This window comes from Drosophila tropicalis, unplaced genomic scaffold (genome assembly GCF_018151085.1).
Source record: "Drosophila tropicalis isolate 14030-0801.00 unplaced genomic scaffold, ASM1815108v1 contig_796, whole genome shotgun sequence".
Lineage (NCBI taxonomy): Eukaryota > Metazoa > Arthropoda > Insecta > Diptera > Drosophilidae > Drosophila > Drosophila tropicalis.
In genome coordinates, this window is record NW_027173284.1 from 2,656 (window position 1) to 9,194 (window position 6,539).

The following is a 6,539-nucleotide window of genomic DNA, read 5'->3' on the forward strand; positions in this document are numbered from 1 at the left end:
TGTTGGACCCAATCTGCATGGTCCACAGGTTAGTCAGTTTACCCAACATGGGGCCCAACCCGCTCGACTTGGCCGTTGGCCCGGGGGTGAGGCAGTGGCATTCATCACATGAATTATATTATTGGCCTTCAGAAATTCTTCAAACTCGGAGGAAGTAAAGCAGGTACCTCGATCGCTGATGATTCGGCGGGGTCTACTGTAATTTGCGAAATACTGAGATTCTAATGTCTGGCATACTTCACGTGAATTCGTCGTGGCGGCAGGGTACAGTTTCACAAATTTGGTGAAAGCGTCAATGACAACCAGAAGATACTTTTTCTTAGAACGTATGGACGGAAGGGGGCCCAAATGGTCAATATGGACGGTATCAAACGGAAGGGGCACTTTCGGAATACTATGTAGCGTGACACGGTGGTCCGAAGCGGACGCGGAGTAGTAGATACACTTGAGGCAATTTTTAATGTAATTGTTAACATAAGACTTCATACACGGGAACCAGTAATGCTTCTTGATCTGTGCACAACATTTCTCCGTGGCCATATGGCCAAGCTTCTCGTGCACTACTCGTATGACATGATTTATCATTTCGGAAGGGACATAAAGTTGGGGTACACTCGTCGAGGACAGGCGGTACACTACTCCATCTCGCAGTTCGAAATCCGCTATCTCATATTTCTCTAACTCATCTCGGAGTTTGACAATCTCAGGGTCCCGGTTCTGGGTTAACTGCAGTTGGAAGTCGAGGTTTATATCGTCAACGTATGCGGCAGTTTCTATTCTGCTTAGAGCATCAGCATGGGGCATACCAACCCCCGAGCGGTGTACAATCGTGTAGTTATAGTTTTCCAACAGCAGGGCCCAGCGAGAAATCTTGGCGGAATGTCCACCATTGCTCAGTGTCAGCGCAAGGGAATTACAATCGGTCACGATTTTGAACGGGATGAACTTAAGGTATGTCTCAAAACGTTTCAAGGAATACACTATAGCTAACGTCTCTAGCTCATAACTGTGTAGTTTCGATTCAGCGGCGGAGGCCATCTTAGAGAAGGACACTGGGTGTAATTTACCGTCTGTTTGTTTCTGGAGGAGCACTGCTCCAAAACCAATTGAACTAGCATCGCAGTGTAACTCTGTTTCAGACTTCGGGTTGTAAATAGATAACACGGGGGGATTCGATCAATTTCAACTTCAGTGTTCGGAAAGCTTCAAGGCATTCATCGGAGAAGACATAAGGGGTATCTTTTTCTTAACAATCGGGACAGCGGACACGCAATCTTAGCGAAACCTGATACAAATCGGCGGAAGTATGAGAATAGGCCTAGGCAACGCTCTAGTTCCTTGCTATCCCTTGGAATGGGCAAATCCCGTATCGCCTGAATATGAGCTGGTTTAGGCGTGATACAGGCGGAATTGGCTAAGTAGCCCAAGTACTCTAGCTCCCTATACGCAAAACGGCATTTCGTCAGCTTCAGGCAAAAGCCCGTTCACTCTTAACACATACAATATTTCCTTCAGAATCTCAAGGTGGGTTTCAAAGTCATGCGACGCGACTAGAATGTCGTCCATATATATCACCAGTTGACCTCGGTTTATAAATTCCTTAAGGACAAAATAAACGAATCTAGCGAACACGGAAGGGCCATTACAAAGTCCGAAGGGCATGCGTACATTTTCAAACTGGCCATCAGGGGTTACAAAGGCAGTATATTTGATTGAGTCTGGGTGCATTTTCACATGGTGGAAACCGTTCTTCAAGTCCAAGATAGTGAAGAATGATTTGCCACCCAGATGTTCAATGCAATCATCTATCAGAGGAATCGGAAAATGATCTCGAACTGTAATTTTGTTCAACGGGCGGTAATCTACACACTTCCTTAGGGTATTGTCCTTTTTGCGTACAGGGACAATCGCTGCAGCGTAAGGGGAACTACTGTGGCGAATAATGCCAGCTTTCAAGAGATCGTCACAAATCTCACGCACCTCGATGCGTTCGTGGTGCGACAGACGGCGGGGGCGGCAGAAAATCGGAGTTTGGCTAGTCAATTCTATTTTCATCTCATAGTTCGTGGGTTTGATTAAATCTGGATCAACTTGTACATACGAAGTGGAAATAAAAGACTTAAGGGCTGCGGTTTGCTCTTCCCGTAACGCGGGCTCTATATCAAAAGTCTAATTCACTGACAGCAGGGAGCTCAATGGCATTTATCGCCATAAGTGCATCGTTGAATGTTTCCGAAGGTACAGCAGAAGTTTTCGGAAGGGGAGAATCAGACAACAATTCGGCAGATACAATCTCATTCCTATTATACGGCAGTATCACTCTCTCTTCCATAAATATGTCAAAGGACTTCAGAACAGCAGTAAGATTTGGATTTATACATTCAGTCGGTTTATTCATGAGTATCAACGATTCTTTTCCATATTTCAGTTCTTTCAGTTTACAGAGTCTAATATTAATTTTATACAGAAGATCTCTACCTATAATCATCGGCAGTTCGGTTGCTTGGTTCGTCAGGACTTCAAACGTATGTATTGTATGTGTGTTGCGGAGGCGAACCCTACACTGGACTTGGCCTAAGGACAGAAGTTGGCTATTTCCTAAACCACGGCAGTTCAATGTACGGGGGCTAAGACGGCAGTTGGAGGGGACTTCAGATTGACGGATAAAACTCTTTGGACTGCCCGAATCAAGGAGAGCAAACATATCTATAAATCTCCTATCTTGCACTTCATCACAAACAAAAGCAACACTCACCCGTTGTAAATGGTCTAGTCGATTTCCCGCTTCATCAGCGGCGGCGGCAGCAGTGATATTGGTGGCATTTCCAATTCGAGACGGGCAGTTTTTGTAGCTGTGGCCCACTATGCCACACTTGAAACATGAATTCGGAGGTCTCATTGGTTTCGGGCATTGACTCTTGTAATGCCCCCATCCTGAGCAGTTGAAGCATCTGGTCTCACTCGTGACGGTGCCTGACGATTTGTTTCCAGGCGCCACGGCAGTTGTTGTTGGCTGCGCCTTCACACTATTGCTTTGTCTGGAGGCAGCGGCCTGCATACGGAGGCGCTCGTAGCGTTCCAGTAGGGGCTTCAGTTCAGCCATTGTCCGAGCTGAGTACAGCATGCCGACTCGAGTAGAGTTGTCCCGCAATCCATCAATGATCAGGTCGACCAGCTCGTTCTCCGGAATCGGAGCATTCATGGCAATCTCCTGCATCTCGATTGCGAATCTTAAACATCCCTCGCCTGCCTTGATGCGCCGGCCACGCAGAGCGTGGTACACTTCCTCGATGCTACACGAGCGTCCAAATTCTCGCAAGAGGATTGCCTTCAATTCTTCGTAGCTTTGCACCGATACCGTGCGCAGCAGCACCGCCGCCGTACCTTCCAGCATACGACGGCATGCGACCAACCGTAGGCGGTCGTTCAACTGCGGCGGGCACAGCAGCGGCGGCGGCGGGTGCAGAGGCGGCTGGTACAACAGTGGCAGCGGGCGCAGAGGCGGCGGGCACAGCAGCGGCAGCGGGCACAGCAGTGGCAGCGGCGGCAGCGGGTGCAGAGGCGGCGGGCACAGCAGTGGCAGCGGGCACAGCAGTGGCAGCGGGTGCAGAGGCGGCGGGCACAGCAGTGACAGCGGCGGCAGCGGTTGTGGGCACAGCAGCGGCGGCAGCGGGTGCAGAGGCGGCGGGCACAGCAGCGGCGGCAGCGGGTGCAGAGGCGGCGGGCACAGCAGCGGCAGCGGGTACAGCAGTGGCAGCGGGTGCAGAGGCGGCGGGCACAGCAGCGGCAGCGGTGGTGGGCACAGCAGCGGCGGCAGCGGGTGCAGAGGCGGCGGGCACAGCAGCGGCGGCAGCGGGTGCAGAGGCGGCGGGCACAGCAGCGGCAGCGGGTACAGCAGTGGCAGCGGGTGCAGAGGCGGCGGGCACAGCAGCGGCAGCGGTGGTGGGCACAGCAGCGGCGGCAGCGAGCACAGCGGCGGCAGCGGGTGCAGAGGCGGCGGGCACAGCAGCGGCAGCGGCGGGCACAGCAGCGGCAGCGGCGGTGGGCACAGCAGCGGCAGCGGGCACAGCAGTGGCAGCGGGTGCAGAGGCGGCGGGCACAGCAGCGGCAGCGGGTACAGCAGTGGCAGCGGGTGCAGAGGCGGCGGGCACAGCAGCGGCAGCGGTGGTGGGCACAGCAGTGGCAGCGGGTGCAGAGGCGGCGGGCACAGCAGCGGCAGCGGGCACAGCAGCGGCAGCGGGCACAGCAGCGGCAGCGGGTACAGCAGTGGCAGCGGGTGCAGAGGCGGCGGGCACAGCAGCGGCAGCGGTGGTGGGCACAGCAGAGGCAGCGGGCACAGCAGTGGCAGCGGGTGCAGCGGTTACAACGGGGGGCGAATATAGCCGCAGCGGGGCCGGCAGGGGAGAGTATGACGGCAGCAGCGGGCCCAGCAGGGGCGAGTGTGGCAGCGGTTGGCCCAGCAGGGGCGGAGGTGTCATCAGTTAGCACAGCAGGGGCTCGTATGGCGGCGGTTGGCCCAGCAGCGGCGGGCCCGGCAGGGGCGAGCATGTCAGCAGCGGGCCCAGCAGGGGCGAGTGTGGCAGCGGTTGGCCCAGCAGGGGCGGTTGCGGCAGCGGCGGGCCCGGCAGGGGCGAATGGGGCATCGGTTAGCCCAACAGGGGCTCGTATAGCAGCAGTTGGCCCGGCGAAGTCGAGCATGTCAGCAGTTGGCCCGGCATGGGCGAGTATAGCAGCAGTTGGCCCGGCAGGGGCGAGTGTGGCGGCAGTTGGCACAGCGGCTCTCGGTACTGCAGCGGCAGACGCAGCAGCGGCGGCTCCTGTGGCCGTCGGTACTGCAGCGGTAGTCACAGCAGTGGGTGCACCAGCAGCGGTGGGCGTGGAGGCGGCCGTCCTAGATGTGGAACGTCTGGCGCGCCGTGTCCCGAAATATGTATCCTTTCGGGTGGTCATCCCACTTCTGAGTTGTAAACACCTATTTATTGGGAAAATATGATAACGATGAATTGGTATTTCTTGGATTTTATCTTTAGTTTTTCTGCGCAGATGCAACTTGCTCGTTGCGTCGCCGGAAGAGAAGAGAGACGCCGTCTCTCAACCTATCGAGGACTTATCGCTAACAATCGATACTTATTACTAACAATCGATACTTATTACTAACAATCGATACTAATTACTAACAATCGATACTTATTACTAACAATCGATACTACAATACCGGTTTCGGTATATACATGAGCTTTTAACAGACTTTGTAGATAATTGGAATCTTACAAAATTATATAAAGAAATATTAAAATTAACACTTACTACCAATCCAAGCTCTAAACTAACAAACATAAAAAGAAATCATAATACTTACCTCAATTTATATTCCTAAATCGCAAACATACTAAACACTATATCTATACTTACCTACTATACCACCTAAGCTGAAATTTTTATCTATGTCTTTGTTTTTAAGAAATTATATGTAATCAATTTTTTAGAGGGTATTATGTCGCCCATATAGACTGTAAGTAGGGAAAAAATTGTGAAGATCTCAGTGGAGATATATACAATAAAGTGGCCAGCAGCAATTCAGTTGCTTGGCTATAGGCAATCGCTTCGGCAGCCTAAACAGAAAAATACCTACTTTAACTATTAAAATTACAACAAATTCACAACACACCTAAAACAAAATAAAAATCACTCCATATTATAAATAAAAATTAAAACTAATCAGCGGACTCTTTCTGGTCGGCGCCTTTGGATCCGACATCTCCAATCCTGATGCACAAAACCTATAAATAAAAAGAAATTAAAATACGAACTAGTTAAAATTGCAACAAAAATCAAAACAACAAGCTATTCAACTAAATAAACATGCAAATCTAAAACTAAGCAAAACAAATCAACTAAACACAGATAAAACATACACAACACACAACCAAAACAACACGCACTACACCACAACAACACAAACTGCCACATGGCAGCCAACTATAACAATGAGACGTCCCACCTGGCCCCAATACGCATGGATGACCTGTTGGGATCGCTCTGGGGATGTCCTCAACACACTGGGCCTCCATTCCAAATGCGCCGGCACCTGTAGAACAAGAAAAGAAGGATGAATCTGGGAATCCTACCCCGGAAAATCTCTTTTTCTCTCCTTCCAGATTCAATACTTACCTGCCATTGATGCCTGGCGGCCTCATAACCTGGCCGTCAGCCCTAAGACCATGTCATAAATGCGACAACAAATGCTGGCCACAAACGCTCCACCAGTGAACCTACCTGTGGGTCCTCCTTAACCTCGTCGCAAGATGCCTGGAAACATGCGGTACCAAAAAAAAAAAACAAATATATACAAGAAATTATTATAATTAATTCGCAAATTGGGCATTGTTTACATTTACTTACCTAATGTGACCAAACCCGGCAAATCGAACAACATGCCCATACCAATGCTAAGTCTATGTTAAGTAGCAGCCAATGTAAATGGATGCCGATACTTACCTATCGCATACACTTACATTGGCTTTGAAAAATTTTCTTAC

General features: G+C 50.7%; 1 long non-coding RNA gene across 1 annotated transcript; it reads right to left on the minus strand.

The window, feature by feature from the left end:
• Positions 1 to 5,690: 5,690 nt before the first annotated feature.
• On the minus strand, positions 5,691 to 6,286 carry LOC137579811 (uncharacterized). The gene is made up of 3 exons (XR_011032895.1): positions 6,172 to 6,286; positions 6,002 to 6,088; positions 5,691 to 5,780 (listed from the first exon to the last, which is right to left on the minus strand). It is a non-coding gene; the product is annotated as an uncharacterized lncRNA (long non-coding RNA).
• Positions 6,287 to 6,539: the final 253 nt, after the last annotated feature.